Source organism: Myotis lucifugus, unplaced genomic scaffold (genome assembly GCF_000147115.1).
Source record: "Myotis lucifugus unplaced genomic scaffold, Myoluc2.0 scaffold_26, whole genome shotgun sequence".
In the NCBI taxonomy this organism is placed as follows: domain Eukaryota; kingdom Metazoa; phylum Chordata; class Mammalia; order Chiroptera; family Vespertilionidae; genus Myotis; species Myotis lucifugus.
Window position 1 is genome coordinate 1,797,565 of NW_005871074.1, and position 19,403 is coordinate 1,816,967.

A 19,403-nucleotide genomic window follows, 5' to 3' on the forward strand; every position below is an offset into this window, starting at 1 on the left:
ACGCCCGCGCCCGGGGGCGGGGGGGACGGGGGAGGGGGGATCAGCTTCGGACTGAAAGGATTTAAGCCTAGAGTCCCTGTAATAAGGACGCGAATGCCTGATTTTGGAAAGAGACTACTTAAAAAAAAACAAAACAAAAAAACAAACCCTCTCTCCTCAACTCAGGAATTTGCTGTCAGTTGTGTGCGTTTCAGTAAATGCGTTTATCCGGATCCTTTTTAAGCACCCTGGATCATTTTTTTTTTTAATTTTTGGTATTGTAAATATGTGGGCCTTTGGGAACACAGTTAAATGAATACAATGTGGGGACTGCTCTATACCTACCGAACACAGAGAGGATAAAACGTCTCAATTAGTATGCAGGCTGGGGGTGGGGCGCTTAATCGGTGGACACAGGAACTTGTGAAACAGCTTGACAATAAGATCTTGGAGAAAACAAAGGCATTTGGAAGGAAAACATTGTTTGAATGTCATTTCAAAGTTAATTTAATTAACGAAGGCATATCTGCTGGAGTTGGAATGGGATTGCCCAAGGAGAGAGATTTTATTTATATTTAGCAATAAACCTCCGGGTGGAAAATGCTTTAGAAATTTACTGTGACATGTGAATCCAACTTCTTTTTCATCAGACAGTCGGTCCTTGGAGCACCTGATGAGTCACTGTCAGGCCTGGTGAAACCTATGTTCTTGTTTAAGAACATTTCTTACCAATTAGGAAGTTGTGTGATTTGGGAATTTAAAGCCCAGAGGATGCTCCCCAGAGAGGACTATGGCTTCTATTCTGGTTTTAATGCCAACCTCTGACTCACTGCCCTGTCCCAAAGTGCCTGAATGAAACTTGCCTGAAAAATCATTATTGAATTAATGAAGGTGACAAAGGTAAGAGCGGTCCTGTGGGTTCTTCATGTCTGGTCTGTTGCCAACACGGTGTGATCTGAGCCGGAGAGCCCCCTGTCAACCCCAAGCCAAGCTTCAGCAGCCTTCCCCCCTCCCTCCCCCAGGCCAGGCGCGCTCAAATGCCACAACACAAAGCACAGGCTCAAACTCCTCTCTCTTTCTGTCCCGCCTGTGCTCACGGAGAGCAAAGTTGGTGGGTTTTATTTATCTGTTTAGTCAAGCAAGCGGTAACGTCCCACGCCAGTTCTTCAGCTTTTCAAAATCAGATTTTGGAAACAAATGCTTTTCCAAATAGAAGATAAAAATGGACCCAGCAGTTTTGTTGTTGTTAATCACTCTAGCTGTGGATACTTTCCTGGTTATCCAACAAACATGTTAAATTCAATGGGGGGAAGAAATTTGTCTATGCCTTCAAATAGTTTATAATCTAGTTGGTCTGGTCAGGGTGTGATTGTCACGGTAGGTTATGGGAGGCAGGATCTAATAAATGTCCTTGGGGAAGAACAAACAAAATGTGAGGGGAATTCAGTCAAGAAAGGAATTGAACCATGTTGTGGGATTAGGAAAATGAAAGAAAAATTCCATTGTGCATAAAATACATCTCATCTACTTACATGTTATCCTGGATTTTTTTTAGGGTACTATTTTTTTTTAACTTTTATCCCACCTCTGATATTCATTCTGCCCTTGTGCCTTATATCTTTTCCTTTCATTTGTTAGCTTCTTTCTTCCCCAGTGGTTTTGCCTGCTAAAAATAGATGAACAATTGGTCTGAAGCTGCAAGGGAGCCAAGATGATGCAAAGGCTGTAGAAAATCTATGCCATGGACCATGAGCTGTGAGCTGACCTAGATGCAAGATGACCTAGGTGTGGGCCCAATTCTATAACTTTCATTGTCTCCTTAAGCAGGTCAACTGTTCTATACCTTAATTTTACCATTTGTCAAGCTAGAGAAAAAAAAATAATGTAATTATTTTGTTTTTTTCAGGACAACAAAATGTCTAAATCATTGTTCCAAGGACACGGCAATAAACATATTTTCCAAATGTGTTGGAGTATGAGGTCAGAAAAGAATTTTGGACTTGTGAACTTATTAAATAAAAATTCTCATTGAGAAGTAAACATTAAATCACATTGTGCATGCATATTCCGAAACTGTTATTGAAAGCAATGAAACAACCCAAAATTAAGATGATCAAAGAAAATCTTGGGCTTTGGGCATTATTTCTTCATTGATGAAACCGTAAAACAAATGTATAGGAAGCCCCTGTGGTGCTGCCCGCCTGCTACCCCAGCCCCAGGTCATCATTATCCACTGTTGTCTACTCCTGCACACAGTCCTTCCTGCCTAACAAGTGTGAGGAGAGTATGACCTGAGCCTTTCAGATGTTTCAGCTGTTCTTCACCTCCACATCTTAGCCTCAGTGAGCTCTTCTTGTGTGATGGTTGGTTAATTCTCATCATAACTGTAGGGAAGGAAAATAATCTTTCTCTATCCCCTTAGGTTTGTACCTGGGACCTGCAAATTAAATTCACAAAGACAAGTTAACAGGAGGAAAAACAAACAATATTAATTGACGTTAATTTTTTTTTTTTACAGGTGCACAGGGACTTCACAGAAAAGAAATGAAAACCCAAAGAAGTAGTTAGACCCGGGGGCTTACATGCCATTTTAACAAAGGACAATAAATTGTCAAGAAGTGACTAGACAAGAGAAAGGGGCTTTGGGCTTCTTGGAGCTGATAAATTATGGGAAGGTGAGTAGGAAATAAATGGGGAAAACTAATGGTAGATAAGGGCTATTTAGTAAGGTTATTTGTGCAGACTCATCTTGGTGCCATCACTGCCTCTGGTGATAAAGGTTGTTCTCTTCCTGGTGGTGCAGAGGGAGACACCTGCACACGGGCAGTTACGGCCTGCTTTTAGGCAGATGGAAAGGGTAACGGAGAGCTCTTTTTATGTCTGCTTTTTCCAATTGCCTTTAGTTCAAAATAACCCGTATGCCAGAATGGCATATTCTGATCCTCGTTACAGCCATATCACAGCTTGACCAGGTGGTCGGCAGTGCAAAAAGAGGTGTCAGAATTTCAACTAGAACTTTGCTTGAATAAGGAGCAGGTCCCATTCCACCAACAGTGGCTCTAGAAACTAGTCCTTTAGAAACCCGAGAGTCCTTACTTCTGGATGTTCTGGTAGACAGAAGGAAGGGGCCCAGAACCAACAACTCCTAAATAGTCATCTCTAACTATTTTAGCAAAAACCCCAAGGCCTTTGACACCGCGTGAGACTGATCAATTCACTTCAGTTGAAGAATGGTTTTCTAAAGTCAGGATCTGAACAGCCTCTCCCAGCTGGATGGAATACTCAGATTACCAGCGTCAGAAGGAACAGGAATTAGCATAACAATCCACACGATTTATTCTCGGAGGGGAATACCTAGGGTCCTCTTTAAGCAGTGGTTAATTACATCCTGCTATTTATCCCATGTATTAGGGCTTAACTAATTAGCACCCCGCCAACTCTATTTTTAATCTATTTCTCTCCCCACCCCACCCCAACCCTAATTCCCAGTGCCCTGTGTCCTTTATGCCACAGTCTTGAACCTCCCCGCCAAGTAACTAGGTGACGAGGTCTGTCCTCTAGGCCACCAACGCCCTTTTTTTCAGGGCCCCTTTGGATGCCACCCTGAGTCTGAGCCGCGTCCTCTCCAGACCTGGGTGTCATTTGGTGCAATGAAAACGGACACATGCTTTGGGGCTGACGAATGTGGTTTTCAATGTGGGCTCTGCCATCTAGCAGCTGGGAACTCTGGGTAAGTTCTGACCTTCACTTTCCATATCTTTTCAATGGGAATGTTACTAACACCTAGACCAGTGCCCGGCAAACTCATTAGTCAACAGAGCCAAATATCAACAGTGCAACAATTGAAATTTCTTTTGAGAGCCAAATTTTTTAAACTTAAACTATATAGGTAGGTACATTGTTATGAACTTAATTAGGGTACTCCTAAGCTGGCCTTTGCTAAAAACGTCCTCGATCTGATTGAGGTATATTCGCTGAGGTCGACCCCTTCCAACTCTCCCATCCACACTCGTCTTGTATACTTGTATAATTCACATTATAACCCCTGTTCGTATTACCTGCCTAGCAACACTGTAAGATCTGCTCTTGGATCTTGACAAAACTTCTAGTCCTCAGGCCAGAGTCGAGCACAGAAAGCTTGGAATGGAGATCTGTTAATTTATTGATTGTTCTGACTGTGCTCAGAAGAAACACCACAAGCCCTCCCATCTCTCCACCCTGCACTCCCCAGCCTCTGTTCCATCTGTGCTCTTCACGTTGTTGCAAACACTACCTGCTCTACCACACTACCACTGCTGCCGGCTCCTCTGGCCACCGTTTCCTGCTCCTTTTATGTGGTTTTGATGTTTGCTGCTGGTACCCAGGGCTGCAGCTCACTTCTTTAGAAAGACCCATCCAGAGCCTCAGCCTCTGACTAGTCTGCCCCCCACCCCCACAACTGCCCCGAGGCGTCCTCTGCTCCGTGCACAGTCCAGGAGCACCAGGCGCTTTCCAGCCCTGTCCCAAACCCGCAGATCTCATCTTCTCATGTTCTTTGCGGGGAACTTCTGACCAAACTAACTGCTTCCGCCCAACTGAAACTCACAAGGGCGGTCACACTGAAAGGCGCTGATGTGTCTAGATGACTATTCAGAACAGAACCCAAGCGAAAGGGTACACTTCCTGGCCTGAGGCATAAACACCGCATATATTTTTCCCTTTCGGAGGGCTATTTTTCACGCTTGAAATGAAGTGTGGTCAGAATGTATTCTCATCTAGAATCTTAGGTCAGTCAGGCAGAGGTTTGTCCTTCTCGTGTTTTATACATGTGCATAAAAATAGAATAAACAAAGCCTGCTGTTCAATACATATTTTACACATATGTCAGAGATGCAATTCTAGAGCAGACTGCTTTGGGGGTGTTTGTGGTTGGTTTAAGGGTCATGAAAAACACAGAAGAAATCCTTTCTAAAAATGATCAGGATTTCCACTTGGAAGTTATCAAGTTTGAAGAATAATAAACCACAGAATGCTAAAAATGTAGGGTGTTTTTTTTTTTCGGTCTTATTTATGAGGGCTCCTGTTTTTGTGCCTTCTTTCCAATGGACAGAAGAATTAAGAAAAATGTTGGAGACGGGTTAAACCTCCCCTGTGGGACAGCTCTGGTAAAGGCCCTTTCCTGAATGGGATTCCCCAAGGCCTTGAACTGCAGAGATGTGGGGTGTGTGTGTGTGTATGTGTGTGTGTGTTACATACATAAATGCATGTACACATATACATGCATACACATACACATACATCTGTGTATTACATTTATACACAGCCATATCACAGCTTGACCAGGTGGTCGGCAGTGCAAAAAGAGGTGTCAGAATTTCGACTAGAACTTTGCTTGAATGAGGAGCAGGTCCCATTCCACCAACAGTGGCTATAAACTAATCCTTTAGAAACCCGAGAGTCCCTACTTCTGGATGTTCTGATAGAAGGAAGGGGCCCAGAACCAACAATTCCTAAATAGTCATCTCTAACTATTTTAGCAAAAACCCCAAGGCCTTGTTCTTGAAACATCTATTTCCACCCTCCCCCTCTATACTTGGGCTCATTTTTGTAAACCCACTTTATTCCTCTCCCAGCCCTTGCAATTCAAAGGGGCTTTCTCTCCCTCCCCCACACTCTCTTTGGTTGAAGTGTTAACTCATCTTCACTTGTGACAGGATGTATTCAAATTAAATGTTCAAAAAATTCAGAGACTGATTTTCTTCCACCTCCAGTCTGGGTTTTCTTGCTGTCAATGCATCATCAGTTACTTATCAGTTTGGAAGGGCGGCAGCAGTGATGATTGACAGGCGGGAATGGGGAGGACCAGGGAGCGCCTGGGAGTGAGGCATCTTTCGTTTCCCTGTGATCATTACAGAAGAAAAGCAGTTGCTCAAATTAGGTCACAGGGGAAGTGCCTGGCCCCCCACCCAGCCAGTGCCTGAAGGTCAGCTGTGCCTGCAGTCAGGGAGGTCAGCATCTGTCCACCTGACACCCTCCTGCACTCTTACAGGTCCTGCTTTGAGAGGAGGCGGAGGTGGTGTTTGCCGTGATCATCACAACGGAAAGATAGTTGACAAAGGCATATGTCATGTGCTGAGTTTTGTAGCCAAAGTATACGGTTAGTTAAGGGGTTCTGTGGACACCAGCAATTGCTCAGCCTCCCTGCCAGCCTCCTGGATGGGGCTCCACTCTGAAGATAACTCAGTGTGAAATTCCTGCAGAAGGTCTAGAAAACAAAGGCCGCTTAGTGAATGGGGACTGGTCTTAGTTTGCTCAGGCTGCCATGGCAAAGGATCATAGACTGAGTGGATGAAACAACAGAAATGTCTTGTCTCACAGTTCTGGAGGTGAGAGTCTGAGATCAAGGGGTTGGCAAGAGTGCTTTCTCCTGAGGCCTCTCTCCTTGGTTTGTAGATTGTGGCCTTCTCTCTGTGTCCTCAATGCCCTTCTTCTCTTCTGTGTCCTAATTTCCTCAGGGCACCAGTCATATTGGATTAGGGCCCACCCTAAAGTCTTAATTTTAACTTAACTACTTCTTTAAAGACCATGGCTTTGCATCATATTCTGCATATTCTGAGGAACGGGTGAGTTAGAATTTTAAGATATGAATTTTGGTGACATACCAGAACTTTCCCCAGAAAGAGACCTGAACCCCTCACCATTGTTCTTCCTGACATCCTATCCTCAGGGGCTAGTTTCGGGGAATGGACAGAGCTTAGGTTCTGGAGTCAGCCAGAGCTAGATTTGGACCCTAGCTTGACCCTTTCTAGCAGTGTGACCATAGGTGGGTTTCTAATTTCCCTGGCTGTGAAACAAAGATGAAATGCACACACCTCAGGGCAAGCCCGAGGATTCAGTGAGATGACATGAAAGAGCCTGGCGTGGTACCTGACTCAATACTCAGCTCCCCTGCCTTGTCTCTTGACTCATTCACTTCTCTTAAGTCCCCAAGGACATGCCCATCCAGAGATGAGACAGATGCATTGATGGGTCAATCCCTTATGCCCACCTCATGACATCTCGGAACCTCCAGGACAGGATCTTGGTCTCCTGGAGCCCTTCCTGGTCCCCTCATGCACAGCTGGGCCTGCTTTGTACTCCTGGACCCTCCCCACAGCAGCTCCTTCCCCTGCTGGGCTGAGGGTGGGGGAGGCCTAGGGAGCCTCCTCTCTAAGGGCATTACCCTAACAATCAGGGGAGGGACAGGGGATTGGGACCAAGGCAGAAGCCCCTTGCACTAGATGTTAGCTTCCAGTGATGAGCGGTTTCCCAGGCTTGGGATGACTGATGGCTTGTCAGGAGAGTCAGAAGCAATTGCTAAGAGCAGTTGCGGAGAGCGAAGAAGGGGAAGAAGACGGGAGAGTGCCAGATTCGCTGGGAGAGCTTGGCTCTCCTTGCTCTAGATGGCAGTGTGTGGAGGACGTCCCTGAGGACAGGGATGGAGTTTCTCAATCAGAGGATTGTTACAGGGCTGGCGGAGTCAGTGCCTTCCAAGGGCCACCCCCACGTCTCTCCCACGCTCACCATCCACTGAGGTCGGGGCTCTGGTGGGAAGTGCCCTCTGGCAGATGAATGAAGAGAAAGAAGAGGTCAGTCATGTGAAGGGCTTTGCATGGAGGCAGCTGGCCCTTGGGTGCCTTTTCCCTGCCCTCTCACTGGTAGTTCCCATCTTCTCTGAAAGGAGATGAGGTTACAGAAAAGCCAGCCTGTTTTGCTTGGCAGGGGAAGCTGTGTTAGACTTATTTGGGTATCGTGGACTCAGAAGCACCCCCTTTCTTCCCAATGCAACAGAAAACAACACAGGTTAAATAAGTGCTGCCCATCCCATAGCTGAGTGTCTGCCAGAAGCTTTGCTGAGGAGGGGGAAAGAAAGATTGAGTAAAAAGAGGGCTTCCCAGCCTCCCCTAGCATATCCGTTAAGACACACATGTCTCTGAGCCCCACTGTCCCTCCACCAATCCTGGCTTTGTGACTGGCTCCCTTCCCTACCAGCTGGCAGGCCCTAAAGACTGTTTGGTAGCCTCACCTTGGGTCTGGCCTCTCACCATGATTTCAGCTCCAAACCTCTCCTGGGCCTGGGCTCTTGCTGGCTGAATCTTGTTTCCCTTGGCTGGGTCTGTTGGTAGGGCTAGATCCTGCTCACTGAACCCCCACCTCCTAGATGGAAGGTTGTTCCACCTGCTGGCCCTAAAGACCTTGAACTCCCAGAGTGACCACCTCTGCATGTCAGTGCGGGCTTGGGGCGGGGGGGTGGTGGTGTTGGAGCAGCTACATTATCCACTGACAACTGGAATTTGCACTTTCCTGCCTTTCCCTCCACCTCCACCCATTGGCCAGCCAAACCACAATGACAAGCTGGTGGCCTCCTGGCTGAGCCCCCAAGTCTTAGGATCTGGGAGAGTGTCAACACAGGAGATACACACAGCAGTGGGCGTTAGACTGACCATGGCCTCACCTAGAGCTGTCTGTGACTTCTCGTGCCCTCTTCTTTGACCGCCTCCCTGACAGCCTGCTCTAGTCTTTCTGCCTTTACTACCTCTCACCTGGATATTACACCAGCCTCTTCTTGCTATACGCTGCTGCTGGATCGATCGTCTTAATGGATCGATCGTCTTAAACACAGCTGGGCATATTTTCTGATTACAAATGTTTGATGACTCTATTGGCGGCCACATTCAAGGGCTCCACAGTGGAACCTCTACCTCCTCCCCCAACATCTCTGACCCTTCGTCTGCAATCACCCTTTGGCCTGTGTCTTCCCCAGATCAGCTCTCTCTTTTCTTTCCTGAGTGCTTCCGCTCACACTGTTCTCTCTGCCCCAAATGCCCTGCTCCTGGGTCTCCAGAGACAGTCTGAGAAAGATCCCGCCAAGCTTTGAGTGTGCACATGTGAATGTGCCCTCTGTGCAATCCCCACCCAGCTCACTCCCAGCAGGCCCTTAGGCAACCCATCCTGGATCTGCTTGAGAATTGCCCCATGTCCGAGTGATGCAAAACCAGAATAATAACCCATCTCAAGGGAGACTTCAAACTTCACTTTTGAATCAGTTGGAAATTTAGACAAAACTTTTCCACATTAGCTCTGTCCCTTTCACTTTCAGTTCACGGAGACTCACTGACCTTTCTTAAACGATGCGATTCTCCTTCCCTGGCAAGCAATAAATTCATGTCTATGCATTTAGACTACACTGGATCTCCTTGTTCCATGGCACAATCAAATTCATGTTTCCTTGATTTTCCGGCCCAAAATAATCCTCTTCCTTTTGAACTCTGTCATCATTTTGTCTATTCTCTCAAAGTACTCCCTTATCTTTTTTTATTCATTTATTAAACAGACATCCAGGCATTGTTATTATACCAAGCACTGTTATTTACACTGGGTTATGGTCATGAACAAAACAGACAAGAAAAGATGAAAAACCTTGCCCTCATGGAGTTTACATCATCTGCAGGTAGAGACAGACAACAAACACAAAAAAAGTAACATATATAGCATGTTAGATGTTGAGTATAGGTCATGGACAAAAATAACACAGGGATAGAGAGAGATACAGAGCCTGGGAGGATGGTAAACATTTAAAATAAGACCATTTAAAATTTGACCCACGCTGGTTTGGATATGCTTGATTCTTAAGACCTTTTGGGTAAATAATGGAAGCTACTAAGTTTGAGGTAGTGAGGGTTGCCACTCCCGCATAATGTCACTATCAGGGAATAATCAAAGCACATCTCAAACCAGATTCTCTTATGAGGTTTATTAACCAAACTAGAGGCCCGGTGCACGAATTCGTGCACAGGTAAGGTCCGGCCAGCCTGCCCCAATAGGAGTGGGGGAGGGGGGGCGATTGGGGCGGGGCCAGGGGGAGGGGCTGCAGGCAGTTGGCAGGCTGGTCGAACTCCCAGTCAAGGGGACAATTTGTATATTAGCCTTTTATTATGTAGGATAATTGTTATTGAAGCAGGTCCCAAATTGTTCATGTAACCTATTCTGAATCCCCATGGACCTGTCCACATTTCTGAGGTTCTGTGCCTCCATGTTGGAACCATGCACCACAAATCCTTTCAAATCAACATCTGCTTATGGGACAAGTCTCTCCTGATGGACGCAGGGCCAGGTTACAAGCCTTCTGAACAAGACTTCCTTCCTACATTCTATCTGTCCCTTTCACATTCAGTGCTTCGTACACCCCATTTACATATAGTAAGAGCAGGGAATGGCCCGAAGTCTCTAAATGATAATAGCCAACTACTGGCGGCCATTCACATAAATCATTTTTTAATTTTACCAAAGAAAGCCAATTCTTCATTCTGGGTACACTACTTAACATGTTTCTAGTTTCACCAATAAAGACCTATTTTTTAGTTTAGTGTGCTAATTGAAGTGTTGAGTGTTGCTTGAGATGTGGATGGATAACAGAAGCTCCCAGAATAGCAGTTTCAGAGTACGGCTCTTCTGGTAGGGGCCAGCCGAGCACTCTTGGTGGCAGATCATCTCTAGAATTAAAACTCAAATGAGCTGGCACATGCTGACCATACTGAAGTATTTTAAAGTAAATTACTAATATCATAACAGGTGTTGAGGGAAGACCTCACAGGAAGAATGACCTATTGGAAGGCTTGAGGGTGGTGGAGGGGTGAGCCATGGATCCTTTGGGAAGCATTGCAGGCTGAAAGAAGAGTAAGTGAACATCCCTGTGGCAGGCGTGTGCCTGGCCTGGGTGAGGAACAGCAAGGAGGCCAGTGTGGCTGAAGCTGAGTCAATGAGGGAGGGAGATCGAGACCACAACCCAGCATGTGTCCTTGACCACAGTCGAACCTGGGACCCTTCAGTCCACAGGCCAGTGCTCTATCCACTGAGCAAACTGGCTAGGGCAATCCCATATTTCTTGATCATCTAATTCAGGCCAGGGAAGGGTGTCAAAAGAACAAAGCTGAAGCCATGCCTTCCCCTGGGAGTATCCACCCAGTAGAAGAAATTCATTTACAAACAGTGGCAGGTATTCTCATAACGGAAAGCACCAACTTTGTGGGAGCAGAAAGAGGCAGAGACAAACTTTGGGGAAGTTGAGGGAAGTGGCATCTGATCGGGTCTTGAAGGAAGGGTGGTGGTTGCCAAGCAGAGGGGGGAAGAGAGCTGTTCTCAGAAGAAGGAAGAGAGTTGTCAAGGTGTGAGCATGAGATATCTGGGAGGTGTGCAGTGAGGATGGTAGGAGCTGAGTGTGTTAAGGTTGTAGACCACACTGATAGTGACTTTGTGTGGAACTGGAACTTTTATTCCATGGGTAATAGGAAACACTGACCGTTTCTAACTCTTGGAGTGACAGGGTTGGTTTGTATTTTGGTAGGAGACGCCTGGGGTTGTAGGTAGAGGCCGGAGGCAGCGAGGCAGTGAGGCCCACCCGGAGTCTTCGCAGCAGTCTAGACAAGAAGCAGAGGGGCCCAGAGGAGGCCAATGCCGTGAGGAAGTCAGGAGGGGAAGGATGCGGTGAAAGCCACAGGACGAGTGAGTGCCTCTTGAGATGGGGGCTGGGGAGAGCCAGGCACGAATGACTCAAAGGTTTCTGGCTCAAACTGAGCAGATGGGTTGATTAATCTTTTTGTCTCCATGGTACTCTACACATAATAGATTGTGAAAAATATTCCTTTGGTTGTTTGAACTCAAATATGAAAAGCCTAAAAGAGTTTTGAAATTAGTTTGTAAGAAATCAGCCCTCCAACCTTCCCCCACTCCCCTACCCCCCCACACACACTGTTGGTGGTGTGCAGTGTGACTGGCAACTATGAGAGAGGCCGTACACTGAGCAACCACACAGAGTGAAAACTATTGGCGATGTATGACACAAAGCATTCTCTGTGTGATTCAGAGGAGACTGCAATGGGAGTTCAAAGAAGAGAGAGAACTCATGAGACTTCCCATTACGCCCTGAAGGGTAGGCAGGATGAAGACAGGTGTGGTGATAATTAAAAATATTTATCAAGCATTTGCTGCATGCCATGAGCTGTTTTAGGTGCTGTAGTAACCCAGTTCACCTCCCAGCAGGCCTGTGAGGTGGGTCCTGCGAATGCGCCCAATTCACAGCTGAGGACGGCTGAGGGCACCCTTCTCGAGGTTCCCTGGTCGGAACTCCAAAGGATATTCCAGGATTGTGACTCAGGTGTCTGGTCCAGGGTCCTACTTCTGAGCCTCCTCCCTGGTGGGTACAGGTGGAGGGGGATGGAAATGGCACTAAAGGGGATTCAGGTGTGAGTCTGGGTGCAGTGAACGTCCTCCACTGGCCCCTAGTAGCTGTGCTGGGCGAAGAAGCAGGTGAGCTTTGCCAGGCTGATAGGGGGACAGCTTTGACAGCAGCTCTCAACACCCCCGGACAGTTTACGGTCAAAGGGAGGTGCTTTCAGAGCACAGCAAGGAAGCTCTGGGGGGCAGGGTGGGGTGGGGGAAAGCAGGAGCTGAGAGGGGCTGCAGTTAAGGGACCATCATCACCAGACCTAAAACCCGGGGTGAGGAGTGGGGAGCAGGATGAGATCTGACCATGGGCTTAGCAAACAGCTTAGGGGCAGGAGGCTGGGGTGGAAGCCACCCCTGCAAAGAGGGCTCCACGGGCCTGGCGGTGTGGGGAGGGGCTCCCTCCCAGCCCCTGAGGGGCCTGAGTTCTTCAAGGTGTGAGTTTGTCTCCCAAGCTCGGTGAATGAAGCTCCGTGCAGGGCGGCTTCTTTCCCTCCTTTTCATCACATCCTCTGGAGTTGAACGAAGACGAGACGCCCAGGAATAGTCAGTGTGGGGGAGCACTGAGAAGGCCTTTGATGCCCCATCTTCTGTCTCTTACATAACCATCCTGCTCGCTCGGCTTCCGGCCTCTTCAGCTCAGGGCTCTGTGTGTCTGTCTGTGTGTTTCTGCTGCAAGCGACTGCCCAGAGGGGCCACCGGCCTGCGTCACGGCCTCTGCAGCTGAGTGCTGAAGGCGGAGCGCCTGACTCACCCCAGCCCTGAGCTCTGCAGGGCAGCTGGCCAGCTGCCTGGCCCGGTCTCCCAGCCGCCTCCGATGGCCAGGACCGAATGGCAGAGGTGCCTGCCTGTTCAGCGCTCTCCACAGGCAGGCCCTGCTGCTGGGTAAGAAGACCCCCAACTAGTGTTGAAGTACACACAGCAGTGTTACCCACTCGTGCTGCAAATACTTCATGACTCCCAGATGGGTCAGCTCTGCTCTAGGCAGTGGAGGCGCAGCTGTAAACAAAACCAAGGAGCAACCCTGCACTCCAGGGGTTCGCCTTCTGCTGGGTGAATGAGTGAAGTTAACCAGATTCTTAAGCATTCCAGCCTGAAGATGGTGATGAAGGGCATTCCATCACCCTGTGAGTGTGGTCCCCACCCCTGCCTCCTCCCCCAACCTTGTCCTGCCTCCTGGTCCTGGTCATCTTGGCAGTTGGCACAGATTACAGGCGAGGCTCAGAATAGTTACATTCCTGAGGACCTCTTCTCCTACCTGCATACACGCCCAGCCCGTCCTGCAGAAGACACATGACTTCCTTCCCTAAAGCCCCACTTGGGGCAGGCCTTGCAAGGGAAGACTTGAGAATTGCTCGGCCCCATGGAGACAGAGGCAACTCAGAAAGATCCTCCAGTGATTGCTCAGGGACAACCCCTACTCAATTTGAGTTTTGGTTGGTTCAAACTGCAGGACTTAGGACACACAATTATGAGCATAACTTGGCTGGTGGCTTTGGAGACAATTATATTCTGGAACCCACATTCTCCAGTTCCCCTGCTTCCTGTTTGAAATCCAAGCTGGCAGACTGCAGGGGAGAGGACCTGGAGGAAGCTGCGCGCAGCTGGTGCACTCAGGTGCAGAGTGCCATGTGCTCCATAGTATCACGTTACCTGGACAGTGCCTAATGGCAGACGAGGATACAGACCACAAACTGAGAGCAGTGGAATCATGCCAGGCATTTCATCTATCCAATGTTCCTTCTTTTGGCCACAGCACTATGATTTCCCTCCGTTCTGGTGGGATTGTCAAACAAGCTGCCTGCTTGCGATGGGTACAACCACCAAGCTGGCCTATCAGACTCCTTCTCTTGAGCAGACATGAGGTCGCTGGAACTGATTTGTCCCACTGGGCCTGTTGATAGGATTTTGCCACTCAGGTCCCAGGTGGCCCTGGCTCCTGTCCTTTTAGAGTTTGATTATTCATTTCTCTTTCTTATTCTGGGAACTACCTTGTATCTGTCCAAGATGTTTGTTTTCTTGCCTAGATTTTCCAGAGTTGTTTTCTGTTGCTGGCAACCTCAGAACCCCAAGTGATAGGAAAGCGAATCTGTCGCTTGTCCTTGGACCTGATCCTGCACAGGGAACACAGGGCGGGGTTGACATACAACCAGTCAGGCTCACAGGGTCTTTAGAGCCCCACTTTCCCCAGTGGTGGTGCAGCTTGGAGAGCGGGGGGTTCTGCTGGCAGAGCCACCCAGCTGCACTGTGATGTCCATGGGACAGCTGGCCTGTCCCCAGCTTCCGCAGTGTGGTCAGTGTTGTCCTTCATGGGCCACGCTTTCCAGAATATTCTCTTTACTTTGCCTGAGTCCTCAATGGAGAGGAGAGAGGTCTTCTGAGCAATTCCCCAGCATGCAGCCCGGCCTCCCAGCTCTGACTCTTTATTAGGTCAGGCTCCAAGTGGGCAGCCTCCCCTCTTGCTCTTCTCTCTGCCAGATCAGCCCACCCCTGGAGCTAGGTCAGTGCTAGGAGACAAGGCAAATGTAAAACAGAAAGGAAGGAAGCAGACCAACCTACTGGCTGCAGCTCTGCCGCTGGCAGGGACACAGTCAGCCTCTGCTCAGTGTTGCATCTCCACTGACAACTCCTAGTCCAGTGATGGCGAACCTATGACACGCGTGTCAGAGGTGACATGCGAACTCATTTTTTTGGTTGATTTTTCTTTGTTAAATGGCATTTAAATATATAAAATAAATATCAAAAATATAAGTCTTTGTTTTACTATGGTTGCAAATATCAAAAAGTTTCTATATGTGACACAGCACCAGAGTTAAGTTAGGGTTTTTCAAAATGCTGACACGCCGAGCTCAAAAGGTTCGCCATCACTGTCCTAGTCAGTGTTCCATGAATGGTAGTTCTCAAGTGAACCTGCTCCAAAAGAGGGTGGGCTGTCTAGGGGCCCTCCTTTTTCTCTGAACTTCTATGTCACCCTTCCATCTGCCTCTCTGGCCACTGCACTCATCATTTTAGTTTGAGAATATGCTGCCCCAGGAGGTAGTAAGCACTCTCCTTCGATGTGTTTAAGTCAAATTTGGAAGCCATCTAACGGATGTTTTAAGGGGATCCAAGATCAAGATGGAAAGTTGTGTTAAATGAACTCTAAGATCCCTTCTAACTTAGGGTTTAATTATTCTATGTCTTGCTTTTTAACTTTTAAAATATTTTTTATTGTGGATTTTTTAAGCATACAGAAAAGTATACCAGTAATACAATAACTAACAAATACAGATGCAATCGCTAAGTGTCAAATTTTAACTTTCTGTCATGTTTGTTCTTGATGCAAATAAACTGTGCAGATTCTCAAAAACAAATATTTATTAAGGTATAATTTACATATAATGAAGGACACAGGTTTTGAATGTACAGTGTGGTGAGTTTTGACAACTGTGTGCATCTGTGTAACCACCATCCCAGATAAAAATACAGAATTTTCTCTATATATTTTTTTCAGTCTAGCTCCCCCCTGCCAGAGGCAATCACTGTCCTGATTTCTCTCACCATAGATTAGTTTTTCTTGTTCTGGAACTTTATATAAAAGAATCAAATAGAATGAACTTGTTGGTGCCCGAATTTTGCTCTTATATTTTGGGGATTCTTCCATGATGCTGCAAGTATCACCAGTTCATTTCTTTTTATTTCTGAGTAATATTCCATTGGATGAATATACCATAATTTATCTACTCATCCAATAATGAACCTTTGGCTAACACATTTACCACAAATAAATGAAAACATGATGTCCACAAGAAGAACTGTACAAGTATACCCATAGCAACTTTTCTCATAATAGCCCCAAACTGGAAACCACCCAATTGGGCATTCTATTTTTATGTGGCCATCTTCCCTCCCGGCAATGAGGACAGGATGCTTACCTGATTCATCTGCGTAACCTCACAGTGTTTCAAACATAGGAGATGAATCAGGAAGTCTTTGTTGAATGGATGAAAGGCAGCGGAGGATGCAGAGTTCTCAGTTTAAGAGCTGAGGGGGAAGGACCAGCCCTGGTCAGCTCCCCAGAAGTAAGACAGAATGTCAGCAGGGAAAATGTCAGAGTTAGTTCAAACCAGAGCCTCAGTGCTAAACACAGAGCCTGGAACAGAAGTGTTCAGAACATATATGTTGAATAGGTATGGAGGAGTAAATAGGAGGTTGAATGTTAACATCACCAGGTCCTCTTGCTTTTGGACTATCTAGCATCCAGAGAACCCTTGCTTTCCAGAAAGACATACCTCTCAGGGTACAGGGACAAATGGACAGTGTCAAACAGGGAGAAAGACCTAGGGGAGTGCTCTGAAGATAAGGAGGAGGAGCTTAGAGTTTCTGGGGAAAAGTCAGAATAAACTAGGTTTTCTCTCTTATCTCCAAGCCCCACACTTTATTTCTTTTATCCTTGTATTCAGTGGACCCAGGACAGTAGACCCATTGAGGATCAGGAAATTCACTGGAGAGGCCCAGGAAATCCACTATGTCTGGAATACATTGCCTCTCTCCCTTTCCATTGCTACTTCAGGCTGAAGGTTCCAGATCTTCACAAAAGCATCAAAGGCTTTCCATTCACCCCGGCCAAGGGCTCTGACTATTTAGCCCTTCAGGTTGTGGATGGGTAGTTGCTTATGCAAGGAGTGAAAAGTGTGGTCTCACTTCCATGTGTTTGTTATAATGCAGGGATAAATGACAAGTCTTAAAAACTTCAAGTCCTTCCAGGCAGGAACTAAAGATTTCAAGAGAAGTGTGGAGAAGAGGAGGTTTACTGGGCACTTTAACCCCAGTGCGACTCAACATAGAAGGATTCATACACAAGGATCTAGAGATTTTTATCTATTAATGGCCCAACTCTGTCAGATTGCCTGGAACCCACAGGCACTTTAGTTTCTAGTAAGTGGTATTGATATCGTTGTAATAACCTGGTTATCCTATATAATAAAGAGGTAATATGCAAATCGACCGTCACACCCTTGCTCAAGATGGCCACCCCCATGTGGTCAAAAGATGGCCACCACAAGATGGCTGGCAGGGGAGGGCAGTTGTGGGCAATCAGGCCAGCAGGGGAGGACAGTTAGGGGTGACCAGGCCTGCAGGGGAGCAGTTAGGGACCAATCAGGCTGGCAGGGGAGTGGTTAAGGGGTAATCAGGCTGGCAGGCTGAAGTGGTTAGGGGCAATCAGGCAGGCAGGCAGGTGAGCGGTTGGGAGCCAGCAGTCTTGGATTGTGAGAGGGATGTCCGAGGGGTCCCAGATTGGAGAGGGTGCAGGCTGGGCTGAAAGACAACCTTCTCCCTCCCCCTCCCCCCCAGTGCACGAATTTTGTGCACTGGGCCTCTAGTTAATTAATAACTGGAAAGGATCAAAGGGAAGCTACAATTTAGATGCAGGCCCAGTAAAGTCTGGGTAACGTGGGAAGGTGCTTATCTGTCAGTCACACCTGGGAGCAGGTCATTGGCAAGAATTGGCTTGACCACCACAAGGGCACGAAATCTGAGATACATAAGCTCCTAAACAAAGGGAGTTCTCTCTCTTGCTCTCTTACTCTCTTGGTCCTCTGGCGCACTTGGCCCTCTGACGTTCTGGCTTGCAGGGCTTGTATGCTCTGCACTCATCCATGTGGCCCACAGCCATGTGGACTCCACACAATGGATTCATGGGCTTTAACTAGCTTGATGCTACATCGCACCCAGTTTCTCCATGGAAGGGAAACTCTGGACACTGGCTTTGCTTCTAGCTCTCCTAAGGCCCCAGCTGCACATTTTCCAGGACTGGATTAAAGGAAATGGGACTTTGGAAACTGAGGGATGTAACTTCATGCAAGTAAAAATCATTCATTCTCCTGTGCAAGTCTTAGAAAATTATTTTTTCTCAAGATCTCGTAAGAACCCCACTCCCACTAGCAACGGAGAGGAATTTCACCCATGCAATGCTCTGATAACAGTATTGGGAAAAGGACACTTGGGATTCCAAACTCTTGCATTCTTCCAGTTCTCTTCTAGGGATTTATGGGACATCAGGTAAGCCTGTTTCCTCACCTATACAATGAGAATGCTGGATTAGACCACCTGTAAGATCCCTTCCAGCTTGGAAACATGTTTCTAGTACCACGAGCTCTAAGCGGTGGTCTCGCTTGTCTCACTACCATAAATGCATTCAGGGAAAACGTTCACAGAGGTCTCCGGCAGTGAGCTCGTGTGTTTTAAAGGCAAAGATGAATGTTTTAAAGATAATAACTCACTGTTCATTCTCATTGAGGCAATTTTCCTGCTCATGGTGTTTTCTCTTTGGGGGTCCAATTTGGAAATACATCCAGTCAACTCAATGTGAATGGAAAAAAAAAATGGGGGAAGATTTGTCTGCTTTATATCCTTGTTGATAATACTCACAAACAAGGCCCCACCTCTTTTGGAGGATGTTGGAAGGATAGGAAATTCTTATCCTTCCAGGTCTAAAAATAAGTATTTGTTGATGATCCAGACAATCTGCTTGAAACAGCAGCAGCTTGGAGTCTTAACACATGAAAGACAAGAGTGCGTCTCCCTGGTTTACCAGAGTTAAAATAAAGCCGGCCTTTGGAAAAGGAACACCGCGAAATGTGTGTCCATGGTTTCCATCCCCCCCGCCCCCATTTTCTTAGCCTGGTACTGAATTTTACACGACACATCCTTAAGTGCACACTTCAAGAGGAACATCATTTATTTCCTGTTAGGACTTAAAGTGGATTATCTATTCAGCTTGACCTTTAAAGAACTTATGACAGAAGTAGGATTTTTAAGGCTTCGCTTTATAGAAGGTCCTGAAGATTAAAGACAGTTCAGTCAATAAGGATTTTTTACTACTTGTTGACTCACAGAAGCATTGGTCTCCCATGGTTCTGTTTGTTCCCTTTGGCCTTCATGCTTTCTTTCAAGAGGGACAGCAGTGGTGCTCTCGGATACAGTGAAAATGAGTCTTAGACTGAATCCGGTCAAGCACACAAACATTGGTTAGCACGCTGGTACAACACAGTCCTACAACCTGCCCACCCAAACCGCCCTGCAGTTGCTCTGACAAGGACCTTGCGGGGAAGGTTTGCTGGAGGGGCAGGGAGCATCTTCTGCTACGTCAGCAGGACACAGGACCTGCTGACTTGCCCACTTTTAGGCTCATTTATGAAAGG

At 47.1% G+C, this 19,403-nt stretch overlaps 1 long non-coding RNA gene across 4 annotated transcripts in view; it reads left to right on the top strand.

Annotated features, from left to right (window-relative positions):
- Positions 1 to 204: 204 nt before the first annotated feature.
- The window catches only part of LOC102428559, a 23,120-nt gene continuing 3,921 nt past the window's right edge, over positions 205 to 19,403 (top strand). The window contains exons 1-4 of one of the 4 annotated variants that reach the window (XR_002828599.1): positions 205 to 1,764; positions 1,886 to 2,342; positions 2,498 to 2,654; positions 3,564 to 3,709. This is a non-coding gene — a long non-coding RNA (uncharacterized LOC102428559). Of the gene's footprint in view, positions 1,765 to 1,885; positions 2,655 to 3,563; positions 3,710 to 4,045; positions 5,696 to 11,341; positions 11,515 to 19,403 lie in introns of those variants that run through there. The other 3 variants (XR_002828598.1, XR_002828597.1, XR_002828596.1) reach the window with 3 other exon arrangements.